We start from the raw sequence: 14,741 nt of genomic DNA on the forward strand, positions 1-14,741 counted from the left end.
AAGCATTTAAACCATAACAGGGGGGAAAATCCCTTTCTTATTCTGTGTCACATCTGAACTTGAAATTTAGTGAATTCTGCTCAGAGAAGTTTGAGAAGGCAGGGGAAGAAATGCCATCTTTTCAAAAAGAAAAAGCTTTGTAGAGCAAAACGAGAACTTTGAAATCTATTGTGGTGCTCTGATCACTTTAACCATGGGAAGGTAACAAGAATTCTTTTCACAGATGTTGGCAATACGAAACAGGCGATAAAACTAAATGTGGAAAATAAACCCCACACAGATGAGTGGGACCCAAATACCTCCTCCAAGAACATGATGTTTTCATTTTTTGGTCATACTCCATAGGAGTGAATTGAAAAGAGAGATGGGCCTTAACTTGTAAAGTGCTTTTACAAATGTGTTTTGCAGAATGCGGGCGTTTAATTCAAACGGAAAAGCTGGGAGCAGCATTTTGCTAACCACAGAAAGGAAAACAGGGATGCCAGCGAAACAGCAAAGTAAAGGAGCATATTGCCGACCACATATGTGGTTCCTCACACCCCTTCCTATATCGTCATTCAAAACTGTACACTTACCTTTAAATTCCTCTTTCTTCCTAGTGATTTCCTTCAGCTCATTGATGTTCCAAATGCTAGTGGGTTTTGGCAGAGGTTGCTTTAATGTTTTCCTTGGCACTCGCGGCTACTTGGAAAAGTCTTTCCTCTTCTGAGGAGCAGTCTCTGAATCCCACTGCAAGATAATGCCACCAAACTTTTCCAAGACACAGCCCATTGTGTGCCCCTAGCAGTGACCTTATATGCAAAGGGGTATGTGGCATCATCTCCACAGAACTCTTTCTTTAAAAAAAGAAAATATTGAAAGGAAATAGGAACGCCGGAACCTGCCTCATAGTGAGTCAGAACATTGGCCCATCTAGCTGAGTATTGTCTTCACTGATTGGCAGAAGCTCCTCAGTGTTTCTCAGGGAAGCAAAAGTAGAATAGGAGGACCATAGGAATCTGTCTTAAGCCAAGTCATTTAGTTTGGTATTGCCTAAACTACCTGGTGGTGCTGTGGGTTAAACCACAGAGCCTAGGACTTGCCAATCAGAAGGTTGGCGGTTCGAATCCCTGTGATGGGGTGAGCTCCCGTCGCTCGTTCCCTGCTCCTGCCAACCTAGCAGTTTGAAAGCACATCAAAGTGCAAATAGATAAATAGGTACCGTTCCGGCGGGAAGGTAAACGGCGTTTCCGTGCACTGCTCTGGTTCGCCACAAGCGGCTTAGTCATGCTGGCCACATGACCCAGAAGCTGTACGCCGGCTCCCTTGGCCAATAAAGTGAGATGAGCACCACAACCCCAGAGTCAGTCACGACTGGACCTAATGGTCAGGGGTCTCTTTACTTAAACTACCTGGCAGCAATGCACCAGGGTTTTAGACTGGAGATGAGGGGATTTGAACTTGAAATCTGCATGCAAAACAGATCCTTTGCCAGGAACTAACAGCCGACCCTCAGGTTGTCTTTGTATTGTATTTTGAGCACTGCCTGTAAAATTATAGTTCCAGTTTCCACCAAACATATTTAGTCTTTCAACAATGTAATGACACATTTACTGTCATGGGGTTCTAATAAACAAGGAATGAAATCCGATACCTACTTACCTGGGAGCAAGGCCCATTGAAGTGAATAGGTATTCTGAGTAAGCATTTTTAGGGTTCCACTGTAAGTTAACTAAGTGATTGGTGGTGTCCAACTCTTCTTGACCCCATGGACCAGAGCACGCCAGGCACTCCTGTCTTCCACTGCCTCCCGCAGCTTGGTCAAACTCATGCTGGTAGCTTCGAGAACACTGTCCAGCCATCTCGTCCTCTGTCGTCCCCTTCTCCTTGTGCCCTCCATCTTTCCCAACATCAGGGTCTTTTCCAGGGAGTCTTCTCTTCTCATGAGGTGGCCAAAGTATTGGAGCCTCAGCCTCAGCTTCAGGATCTGGAGCGAGTGGTTATTTTTTTTTTTTTATTCTTCAAGGGTTAAAACAAATTTTCAGTTTGTCCCAATGTAGACTTTTGCCACTACTGATAAGTTTGATATCAGTTCTTCGACAACAGTTTCCCCCCTGCAAAAAAATAAATTTAAAAAATTGCCAAGAAGATGTACAATGTTCATTCTATGATTTCAGGACTTGTTTTTAACAATTCTTTCACAGCCTTAGCTATCATGTGACGTGAGCAGACGGCATGAAGCAAATCCATGTGAAAGGAATGATATCTTCAACAATTGTCTGTGACAGCTTAAATATATTTCTACCAATCCATCATTATTTCTATTTCTGACGTTCGGGCTTGAATGTTGTTGCAAATGTTTCCAAACTGGCAGCCTCCAAACAGAAGTTCTCCAATTGGGAGAACTCCAAGATGGTCAGAAGGACATTTTTTTTTTAGTAAAAAAATGGGGGGAGGGAGAAAAAATAAACTACATGGGGACGTGAGTGGAAGGAGCAAAACCAACCCAATGAGGTAGTGCCGGATTTACGTATAAGCTAAACAAGTTATAGCTTAGGGCCCCATTCTCTAGGGGCCCCCCAAAAAATTAAAGGAAAAAAACCTGGATGTACATTTCCAAAATATAAGATAAAAACCAATTAAAATAAAACCTACATAAAGCAACAGTGTTTTGTGTTGTGTAGGCTCCTATGATGTAAGTAATGGGCCCAGCCTGCTAGCCTGCTCCCTAAAATATCACTGGTTTGCTCATTTCAATATATGGGGTGCCTACATTCTGTATGGACTAGTTGCATGGCAACATGTGCAAATGGCTTTAGATACCTATTAGGTCCATAAATGACCATATAGCATATATTCAACACAAAAAACAGCAACAATTTGTTGTTGACAAAGGACAGCTGGACATATAAAGGGTCCCATTACCTTCAGTAGTTTAGGGCCTCATCAAAACCACTGTGTTTTTTGCTCTATAAGACTCACTTTTCCCCTCCTAAAAAGTAAGAGGAAATGTGTGTGCATCTTATGGTGCGAATGCAGGCTGCACAGCTATCCCAGAAGCCAGAACAGCAAGAGGGATCGCTGCTTTCACTGCACAGCGATCCCTCTTGCTGTTCTGGCTTCTGAGGTTCATAATATTTTTTTTCTTGTTTTCTTCCTCCAAAAACTAGGTGCGTCTTATGGAGTGGTGCATCTTATAGAGTGAAAAATACAGGTAAATCCAGCCCTGCAATGAAGACCAAGCTTGCTTAGTTTCCATGAAATGCTTACGGGGAGCAGTATGGGAGACACAGCCATGAAGAAATGGAGCTGAATGTCATGGCGAAGCGATTCACGCTGCAACATTTTATTGTAGCTCCCACTTATTTGAATATTTATGACATCCAGTTTTGGATATTAGAGTGATTTCCCTTAAGATCACTACAGTACAACCAATTGTTGCTTTCATCCACATCCAGTACTCTGGGAATGCTGCCTCTTAAAACAACGTTCACATTTATGCATATCCTTACTTGTGGAGCTGAGGAAAACAAATGCATCCTTCTAATTATACTTTTTAATATTCTAAGACGTCATTACATAAAATCCATGCTCGTAATTTATTGAAATGGAGGGCAGTATAGAGATTCAGCAAATACATTTTCTGTGTTTGAAAATCTAGAATTAAAAATGACCCCGAAAGCCTTGGTACTCAGACGTTTTGGCTCCCGAATGCCACAAACTTGGAAGTGTCTGTTCCAGTTTGCCAACATTCTTTAGAACCCGAACGTCCGACAGGGCTTCCGCAGGTTCCTGATTGGCTTCCTGCAGCCAATCAGAAGCCACGCTTTGGTTTCTGAACGTTTTGGAAGTCAAACAGATTCCGTTCAACTTCCAAGGTACAACTGTACTGTGAACTCTATTGCTCCATGAGTTTCAGCTGGCTCCATCTTTGATTTCTTTTCTCCAGTTTTTATTGGGGGCGGGGATAGTTCTGGGATAGGCTTTTAATTTTTCAGGTGTGTTGCTTTCAGAGGGGACCTGTTTTATCTGGTGGTCCTGTTCTCGTCACCTTTGCTGCTCCTGTTCTACTTTTAAAAAAACGTGATCGTTATAAAAGGTAAATGGACCCCTGGCCATTAGGTCCAGTTGTGGCCAACTCTGGGGTTGCGGCGCTCATCTCGCTTTATTGGCCGAGGGAGACGACGTATAGCTTTTGGGTCATGTGGCCAGCATGACTAAGCCGCTTGTGGCGAACCAGAGCAGCACACAGAAATGCTGTTTACCTTCCCGCCGGAGCGGTACCTATTTATCTACTTGCACTTTGACGTGCTTTCGTACTGCTAGGTTGGCAGGAGCAGGGACTGAGCAACGGGAGCTCACTCCGTTGTGGGGATTCGAACTGCCGACCTTCTGATCAGCAAGTCCTAGGCTCTGTGGTTTAACCCACAGCGCCACCCGCGTCCCACGTGATAGTTATATTATGGGCTGTATATGGCTGATATTGTTGTTATATTTTGTGATGTTAATTGAAGAACGCCTTTTTAAGTAATGCGCATATATTAGAATGGGGGGAAGTGTATACGTGAGGCAGTGGCAGACTTTGAGCTCTCAATTTTCAGTGGCGCCCTGCGTGATGCTAAACCACCCCCCTGTAATCCATTCTACAGCATTGTTGTGGCGCCCCCTCTAGTCGCACAAGTCATGCTATCCTAAAACTGCCTCTGTAGCCCACAAACAATATGTTGCAGGGTGGAGTGATTCTGTTATTAAATTTATCAATAGATTTATATACCACCCTTATTTATTAAGAAATGTATCCCTCTCTTCTTCCCCTGGAAACATTCAAAAATTGCTTGTCCGTGTGACCAGGGCTGGATCTACACTGATACGTAAAAACCCTATTAAAGACTATTTTAAAAAACCTGTTATATAGCTCTCAATGCAATTTCTCATTGCCAATAGATTGCTGCCTTGCAGCGCCCTCTGTTGTGACGTTTTTATAACACATTTTTAACGTTAAAACCAACCAGTGTAGATTCACCCCAGGAAGTGACCTATCCAGATAATGAGATGGTCCTTTCTTGCCATATGTCCTGTTCCAGTCTATTCCCTCCTCACACCAAGTTGTCAGTTTCCTCCCCTTCTGTCACTCGACTTTTCATGCCACTTAGTCAGTGTGGCGTAGTGGTTGGAGTGTGAGAATAAGACCTGGGAGACCAGGGTTCAAATTCCCACTCTGCCATGAAGCTCAATGGGTGACCTTTGGCCAGTCACTGCCTCACAGCCTAACCTACCTCACAGGGTTGTTGCGAGGATTAAATGAGGAGGGAGAGGACTACATGTGCCACATTGGGTACCTTGTAGAGAACGGGTGGGTTACAAATACAGTGAGTGGTACCTCAGGTTACATACGCTTCAGGTTACATATGTTTCAGGTTACACACTCCGCTAACCTAGAAATAGTGCTTCAGGTTAAGAACTTTGCTTCAGGATAAGAACAGAAATCGGGCTCCGGCGGCACTGCGGCAGCAGGAGGCCCCATTAGCTAAAGTGGTGCTTCAGTTTAAGAACAGTTTCAGGTTAAGTACGGACCTCCGGAACGAATTAAGTACTTAACCCAAGGTACCACTGTACAACAAATAAATAAATAGGGCTATTGGAGCTTTCCTGGTTCTCTTTTCCTTTATTTGTATTTGTGGGGGAGGGAGGGAGGGAGGCTTAAGGGTTTGTGTTTCTTGTTCTTGTTTCTCTCATGTATTTTGTGTTTTCATGTTGTATTTTTATGTTGTGAACCGCCTTGGGATCTACAGACAAAGGGCGGTATGCAGATTTAACAAATGAATAAAAGAAAAATAAGTTGGGCTTACTTTGAGTGTGCCGAAGCGTTTCTCGTCTGCATTGAGGGTGTGGGATTACCTTCACAAGCAGAAGACATGAATTCGTATCAGCATATAGGTGACTTCCTGAGGGAACAGAACAGATAATTTTAGCTCTCTAATTTCCTGTTCGTCCGTGCTTCACTTTAAAGCCTTTACCCCCTCTTGGATGCGGGTGATTAATTTAATACGGAATCAAGTTGGCTTCAATAAAGAGACCGTTGTTTTTATGTTACCACCCCAGACAAAAGAAAGTGTCTATGAGGAGCATTTCTTTCTATTTCCAGTGAAGCAACAGTGCTTCAGGAACTGCCGGTGTCAACTGGTGGGCTGGCTTGTTGCAGCCTGATGATGTCTGAAGCCATTCTTGGCAGGAACCCTTCTTTATATATAATTTTAAAAAAACTGTCTAGCTTAGGTGAAAATGTGGCAGCGACGTCTCTGAAGAGGCACCGAAGGGAGCCAACGAGGAATATGGCATGTAAAACCTAAATAGGGGTTGTTCGGGCTCGCACACAAAGGCCGCGGGACTGAAGCCGTGCTGGGAAGTGACAAAGAAGAAACCTGAGCTCCCGATATAAATAGAAGATACTGCTGTGGAGTCTGACTTGTTTATTACCTCAGGCCAGAAGAAAGAGCCTTGAAAGAACACACTGCTGTTGTGACGGTATAATTCGATTGAGGTATTGTCCTATAAAAATAACATTTGAGAGTCTGCCTGTCCATCACGCAGGGGTAAGCTCATGAGATCCAGCTGTCTCTAATTACTACGGACAGCCCCTGTTTTCTGTTACCTTTTCTGGGTAAAATCACTGCCCCTACTGTGTCGCTCTTTCTTCCCCCCCTTAGCTTTTTGGCAATGCCTTGTTAACATTGTGTTGTCGTTCTGCAAGGTTCAGCTCCCTCTCCAGGGTCTCTAGAAGTTAAATTACTGTGGGAGGGGTGCTTGGGGGGGGGGAATATGCATCTTGACTGTAGCGCATCTGCATGGGAATGCGTGCGTGTGACCACCGGGATGCCATGCGGTGCGCAGGCTGCAATTTCACACACAGCGGCTGCCAAGGTTTATTCTGAAGTGCGATAGCCTGTCATTAGGCAATGATATTGTTCTAAGCGTATCTTTCAGCAAAAGAATAAGCACAGTCATGGCTGGAGGCTCTTGCAAAGGAAATCAGGAAGCTGGCTAATACCAAGTGAAGCCATTGGCTCAACTCGCTGAGTATTGTCCACACTGATTGGTAGCAGCTCCAGAGATTCAAATAAAGAACATTTAGCAAGTCAATTTGTTCGTTCCAGGTTATTTCTGGGCTTCTGAACATTTTCCTTTTTTCATTCATTAGTACAGTGGTACCTCGGGTTAAGTACTTAATTCGTTCCGGAGGTCTGTTCTTAACCTGAAACTGTTCTTAACCTGAAGCACCACTTTAGCTAATGGGGCCTCCTGCTGCTGCCGCGCCACCAGAGCACAATTTCTTTTCTCATCCTGAAGCAAAGTTCTTAACCTGAAGCACTATTTCTGGGTTAGTGGAGTCTGTAACCTGAAGCATATGTAACCCGAGGTACCACTGTACTTTCAACCAGAAGCTGTTTTTAGAATAATTGCGCATTATTATTATTATTATTATTATTAATTTATTTATACCCCGCCCATCTGGCTGAGTTTCCCCAGCCACTCTGGGCAGCTCCCAATCAAATGTTAAAAACAGTACAGCATTAAATATTAAAAACTTCCCTAAACAGGGCTGCCTTCATATGTGTGTGTGTGTGTGCGCGCACACACACACACACACACATATACTCATGACTTCAACGCAGGAAGAATTAAATGCAGAAGAGAGAACTGGGGAAATGGGCCAAAGTACCTCTGCCTTTTGCTGAAACACCGAGAGATTACTTCCCCAGAGCTCAGATTCTCCACGTAGCCACATGCATGCATCCTTTTAATTAAGTTGCAGCTTTCTCTGCTAGTAGACGATAACGTAATTTGTTGTGGAGATAATTTTGCCTTCTCAGCAAGGCATGAAGAGGAGCTGCTCCGTCCTCCAAATTCTCAAAATGGATTTTGCCTCATTGATTGCTTACTGCTTGAATCCCTTGTCAAGGTTATGGACTTTGTATCTGATGCAGAACGTGGGCTCAGCAAACTGGCTCACCTGGGATTATACAGGCCTAGAGGAGCAGAGGCAGAGATGCACAGATTGACAGCAATCCTGTAAGATATAAAAGAAACTGCTCACCTACATGCAATTCTGACTAAGGATGCATTAGAGAAAAGGGGTGGGGGGTGGAAGCAGCTATATGCTGTTTCCAATGTAGGGCTATGTTAAAATCCTGAGGTAACCAGCCTCATATAACTAACATGCTTAAGTCTAATTAATGCATGAAGTGGTTAAAACCATAGAGTAAACTGTCCGGTCAGGCTTAGTTCACCTTCGGAGGGACTAGGTAATCAAGCCTTCATAATCTCGCCCCCTGGTCTACCAGAGAAATTTGACACATGAAGAAGTCTGAGCAGGCTGGTGATGAAGGAAGAGATATATGAGGGTGTTGCTTTCCTCCTCCACCCTTAGTCTACAGGGGCTGAGGGCTTTGTAGACTGCATTCCTGGCTCTTTTTCAACATCTCGTGAAATCTCAGCCTTAATCCCAGTTCTCACGAGACGTCAGGCAATCAGAGCGCAAAGCCTCACAAGCTGTGAGGCTCAACAACTTGCTGCCTCTTCCCAATAGCCGAGACCTTTGAAGTGTCCCTATTTTCCAGATTTACAGAAGCTATCCTGGTTTCCGGTTTGATCATGGAATGTCCTGCTTTTCCTTGGAACATCCCTATTTTCATCAGGGGAATGTTGGAGGTATAGAGTTATGTGACCCCTGAGCCAAGGATATAAGTAACTGTACAACCTTTAAAAGACATCAGACGGCAGCCCTGTATATGGAAGTTTTTTAATGTTTAATGTTTTGTTATGTTTTATATATGTTGGAAGCTGCCTAAGAATAATAATAATAAAAATAATAATAAATAAAGGTAAAGGGACCCCTGACCATTAGGTCCAGTCATGGCTGACTCTGGGGTTGCGGTGCTCATCTCGCTTTATTGGCTGAGGGAGCTGGCGTACAGCTTCCGGGTCATGTAGCCAGCATGACTAAGCCGCTTCTGCCAAACCAGAGCAGCGCACAGAAACACCAATTACCTTCCTGCCAGAGTGGTACCTATTTATCTACTTGCACTTTGACGTGCTTTCGAACTGCTAGGTTGGCAGGAGCTGGACCCAGCAACCGGAGCTCACCCCATTGTGGGGATTCGAACTGCCGACCTTCTGATTGGCAAGTCCTAGGCTCTGTGGTTTAACCCACAGTGCCACCCACGTCCCTATTAGATTATTATTATTAGATAGGACGTCCCTATTTTCATCCGAGAAATATTGGGGAGTAGGACAGCTTTTCCTCTCTTACATGGTCATTGTTATGGTGGGCAAATGGGCTTCTTGTCAGGAATCTAACATATGAAGGCAGACCACAGAGACCACAGCAGCCTTATCCAGCTCTGGAGGGGAAGACTCAAACCAAGTGATTCAAGTTACAAGAAAGGAGATTCTGACTAAACATCAGGAAGAACTTTCTGACAGTAAGAGCTGTTGGACAGTGGAATAGTCTCCCTCAGGAAGTGGTGGACTCTTCTTCCTTAGAGGTTTTTATGAATGATCCAGCTGAGATTCCTGTACTGGAAGGGACCTCAGGGTCCCTTCCAACTCTACAATTCCATGAGTCCATGATTCTATCCTACCACAGAGGCCTTTGGGCAGTTCCCTCACTGCGAGAAGTGAAGTTACAGGGAACCAGGCAGAGGGCCTTCTCAGTAGAGGCACCTGCCCTGTGGAATGCCCTCACATCAGATGTCAAGGAGATAAAGAACTAAACAACTTTTAGAAGGCATGGGAGGGTATGGAGCTTTGCAACCCCCGAGCCAAGAAACTATACAACCTTCAGAAGACGTCTGAAGGCAGCGCTGTATTAGCAAGTTAAAATGTTTGATGTTATATTATGTTTTTATGTGTTGGAAACCACCAGGAGTGGCTTGGGCAACCCAGCCAGATGGGTGGGGTATAATAATACAGTGGTACCTGTAATCTGTTCCGGAAGACCGTCCGACTTCCGAAATGTTCAACAACTGAGGTGCAATAGGCTGTTGGCAAAATCCAATGAAAAAATCGAGAAATGCGCCTTGGAAGCCATTCGACTTCCGAGGCACGTTTGAAAACGGAAACATTTACTTCTGGGTTGTCAGCATTCGAAAACCAAAACGTTCGACTTCTGAAGTGTTCGACAACTGAGGTACCACTGTAACAACAACAACAACAACAACAACCACCTCATGCTCTCTCTGGGATATTAATGCATTGATTTCAGGTGAGATGGGAATTCAGCTCTTAGCAGCCTGTCTTTCATTTCTGCACTCTCCTACCCTAGTACTCTTTTTTAAAAAAAAACAGCTAGCTTGGGGTGAAAGCAGATACAGCTTTTCTGAGCAGTTTTCCAAAGAGTTTCTGTTCCTGGCATGAATCCGTAGATAAACAAATGTCATTGGTCAGACAGACCGCCACCCCTTGATGTAGGGGGGAACAGAGGTCAGTATACAACATTCTGTAGGGTGAGCGCCATGCGTTTTGTTCCCAAATTCCAGCAAAAAATACAAGCCTTTGGGGCTGCATTATTTATTTATTTTCCATAACATTTCTCCGTCGGTTAGCACACAGTGAGGTTTGTGATGATGAACCCCTGAGTCACTCCCGACTGCGGAAGTTGCCAAGTATTTAAAAAGCTTTTTACTGGGTCCACCTCATTGTGAGTCAGAGAGGCTCCAACAACAACGGCGGCTGCTCACTCCACAGCTGTCAGAGATCCCTCGCTCTTTGTTGCACTTCCCAGAAGTGCGAGGCTTTGATTTGTCTCTGTGAAAATGATCGCTTCCAATTGCATAATCCCTTAAGCTTTTGAGAGTGATTAAGCTGAAACGTTATTGAATTCCTCGGAAAGCTTGCGGATGTCTTGTGCAAGTTTTGTCTCACATCAGCCAGTCGTAAGAGTTTTGTGAAATTGTTTTGACCTTTCTGTGTAAACTTCCAGAAATTTCTTCTGGCAGAAGGCGGATAATGAAGATCCATTCTCGTGGCTTAATTTGAGAAAGGGGTTGTGCAAGGGTTGTGCAAGAGCTCTGCAACTCTTTTCAGACACTGGGTGGGGTGAGAGTGAAGCTTACTCACTTGCAGTTTGTTGGATGTGTTACTGTGCGTTTCTGTCCTGTTATGGGAACAATACCCAATTTCGTGCTAGGGGACACAATAGAACCTCTTTCCTCCTCTTCCTGCAGCACCTTCCCTCATTCTGCTCCAGAAGGTCCTTCAACTCTTTGGAGCAGATTTCAGGGTGTGGGGGTGAGGCTGAGGAAAGAGCAGAAAGGATAAATGTCTGTTGTGTAGGCAGGATGTCCCAACTGGATGTCAGCCTTAGTCTCTAGTCATGTGTAACCAGTAGAGTTCTGCAAAACATGCCTTTCTGTGTCTGTAGAGTTTTCTTCACTTTGCCTTACTAAACTCTCGGACATCACTGAAAGTTCCACAGAACCCCTTGCTTTTCAAAACAGCTTCTGCACATGGAGATTTCTTGGTGGTCCTGTTTTTGTTTTCTGTCACAATAAGTAAATAAATAGCAGATTATAGCACTGGGCCAGCAAATGCATTCTGTGCCAAGAGTAACAATTGCTGCATCAAGTCTCTAAAAACTGTTCGGAACATTGACCCATGTGATGTAATAACTGCGCCTTCTGCCATTGAAAGTCTACGCAGCATTGATCCAGAGTAGATTCCAATGTATAGTTAGCAGAGTAACAACTTAAACACATTGCAGGATCCCCCCCCAAAAAAATAGATCAGAGGCAATTGTATTTCATCCAGCAGAGCTTTACTGCTACTGAAGGTAAATGAGTATAATGGTCACAAATCCAATCCAGTGGTACCTCAGGTTAAGAACTTAATTCGTTCTGGAGGTCTGTTCTTAACCTGAAACTGTTCTTTACCTGAAGCACCACTTTAGTTAATGGGGCCTCCTGCTGCCGCTGCGCCGCCGGAGCACGATTTCTGTTCTCATCCTGAAGCAAAGTTCTTAACCCGAGGTAATATTTCTGGGTTAGTGGAGTCTGTAACCTGGAGCGTATGTAACCCGAGGTACCACTGTACATTCAGAATTGGCGCTGTCCATAAGAAATCCAGTTGCAGCAGACGTAACTTAAACTTACAACAACTTATAATAAATCTAAAACCTTAACACCAGTGCTTTTTTTTTCTGGGGGGGACGCATACCCCTAAACATTTTGTGAATCTAAGTTTGGCCTCATTGAGGGGCAGTATTTCAATATGAGTAGGAAAATGAGAGTAGCCTTAAATATATATTTTTTTAAAGAAAAAAAGCACTGCTTAACACTAAGCACACTATGTACAGAACAGCAGAACGAAAGACAGACAGAAAGAAAGAGAGAGAGTGAAATCCAGGCTCCTTCTGGTCTCTTATTATGGTCAGCATGACCTTGACATAAAGAGATGACAGAACCAGTTCAAACCAGCTGTACTCAGCTTCTCTGAAGGAACAACCGAAGCATCATGGACAGTGGCGTAGCGTGGGTTGTCAGCACCCGGGGCAAGGCAAGTAATTTGCGCCCCCTAACCCTAACCCCCAGATGTTGCGCCCGGTGCGGCCGGCCCCCCCTGCACCCCCCACGCTATGCCACTGATCATGGATCTTCTGCTTGCTTCTTGCACACAGGGAAGCCTCCAGAACCCTCTTGAATTAAGTAGAATAGGAAAGATCTCTACACATCAGGTCAATACTTTCTGTACTAAGAAATGAAAACTGACACCTTCTTTCCTTTGGCGTCCCCCAACTGGTTCCTCCCATCATTTCTCTGTGTCTAATCGGTTCGTGACGCATATGCAGCATAATGGGGGGGGGGCAGGGGCGGGGGTCTGCCCCAGGTTCCATCATGGAGGGGGGTGTCAAAAAAGAACAATTACTGCCCTACTAGGGCAGTTCATTAAAAACTTTTTTTTCAAAAAAAATGCCTGCTCCAAAGGTCTTATCTTACTTCGCTAGGGATTATATAGCTATATCTGAAATTTCATGCATATCAGTTAATATCTTGACCCTCCTCCACGAAAATAACTGTTTACTTGGCCGTTTTCATATGTCGTGAAGGCTGAAATTTCAATTCAGTGGAGCCAAAACACAACCCATCCTGTAGGTTTAAGTATCTGTCCACAGTCGCCTCCTTGTTATCAGAGGCCTACAATCCACATTCCTTTGTAAGAAAATATGAAATAACGTAAAACTATTTTTGCTGGCAAAAAAAAAAAAATCAATGATGGGGGGTGACAAGAAATTTTCTGCACCAGGTGCCACCTCACCTTCCTACACCTCTGGGGGAGGGCAGAACAAGCCCCACACATTCCTACAGGCCCCTTTGTTTATTTGCCAGCCAACACCTGAAGGAGGGTTTCAGCCATGAAGCAAACAAGGTGACCTTGGACTGCCTGCTATTTCTCAGCCTTACCTACTTCACTAGATTACTACAATAATAAAAGAAGCAGTATGCCACCCTAAGTGTCCTGGTGTGATTACAGAACAACAACAACAACCAAAACCTGCATTAAATAACACCACAATAAATTTGTTACCTGTCTTGAAGAGTCCCTGAGATTCTTAGCTTTTCTTTCGTTTTGTTTTTCATTTCACAGTGCCAACTACTCGTCCAGAAAGCTGCTGTGCTCAGATTTCAAAGAGGATTGCTCCATCATTTTATGTACTAGAGCAAATGTTTAGGATTGTGATACCAATCGGGCCAATGTGTCCGGATAGAATACAGGGACATAATCTTATATATAGTTCATTTGGACATGACCTTCTATAGTCTATCACATATTCTACATTTTACAACACTGGAGGGACCGGCTGGAAAATGAGCTCCATTCTTAAATGCTATTACGTTTAATTTGCTTAGGTTGAGCAAAAACTGATTTTGCAAACATCCCCGGGTAACTTTGACAAATTGTGTGCTATCTTTGGTGAATTTCGACTGATGACTCAATTTTCCTGCTTCCTCATTGTATTTCACAGCATGACAGGAATGATCACCGTGTTCCCCGGTAAAGGTGACAAGAGCAGAGGAGTTTTAGAAAGGCCCATAATTCTCCACAAATAAAATGTGTTTAATATATCAGTTAATTCCTCCACAGCTGCACATTTTACACCCTGCAAGAACAGTTAGGGGAGGTTATGACGGTCGTATTCTATTTAACAAGTATATCAGTGTCTGCTGCCACTGCTATTTGCCATCTCAATAATATCAGTTTCCTAAAAGAGATTGTGCTTGCAGTCCTGTGTCTGCTTCCTTGGGAGCAAGCCAAATTGAACAATGGGGGTTATTTCTAGCTAACAGCATGGTCCTATATAAGATGAGAAGAGCCACTGCCAGACTCAAATTCAACTTCTCACAGTCATGTTTCATTTTTATCCCAAGGAGAGAAAATAGTTCTGTAGCCAGAATGCATATACTGGGGTAAACTATGCATACGAACGTATATATATTACAGAAAATGCACTACATTAGGGATGAGTTTGTAAAAAATGTTTACATTCAGGGAAAGGTGCATATGAGCACCTGTACATGAAGAGAGGTTTGCACTAAAATGCACATTTTCATGAGGCCTTTAAAAAATAATAACCACAAACCGATGTGAGAATGTGGATAAATGAACTTAGACTTGGAAAATGAGGAATGTGGAGAAACTGAAACTGAGAGATTTGCCCATCCTAATCACCACATCATGCTGGCCACATGACCCAGAAAAACTGTCTG

General features: G+C 43.8%; 1 long non-coding RNA gene across 2 annotated transcripts in view; it reads right to left on the reverse strand.

Annotated features, from left to right (window-relative positions):
- Positions 1-14,741, reverse strand: part of LOC308459568 — a 194,028-nt gene that overhangs the window by 113,722 nt on the left and 65,565 nt on the right. The window contains exons 1-2 of one of the 2 annotated variants that reach the window (XR_013978158.1): positions 6,457-7,103; positions 5,829-5,924 (exon numbers count right to left, since the gene is read on the reverse strand). The exons of the other annotated variant lie outside the window; for it this stretch is intronic. This is a non-coding gene — a long non-coding RNA (uncharacterized lncRNA). Of the gene's footprint in view, positions 1-5,828; positions 5,925-6,456; positions 7,104-14,741 lie in introns of those variants that run through there. 2 annotated transcript variants of the gene reach the window in all.

Source organism: Podarcis pityusensis, assembly GCF_964106645.2.
Source record: "Podarcis pityusensis genome assembly, chromosome: 12".
Taxonomy (NCBI): Eukaryota; Metazoa; Chordata; class Lepidosauria; order Squamata; family Lacertidae; genus Podarcis; species Podarcis pityusensis.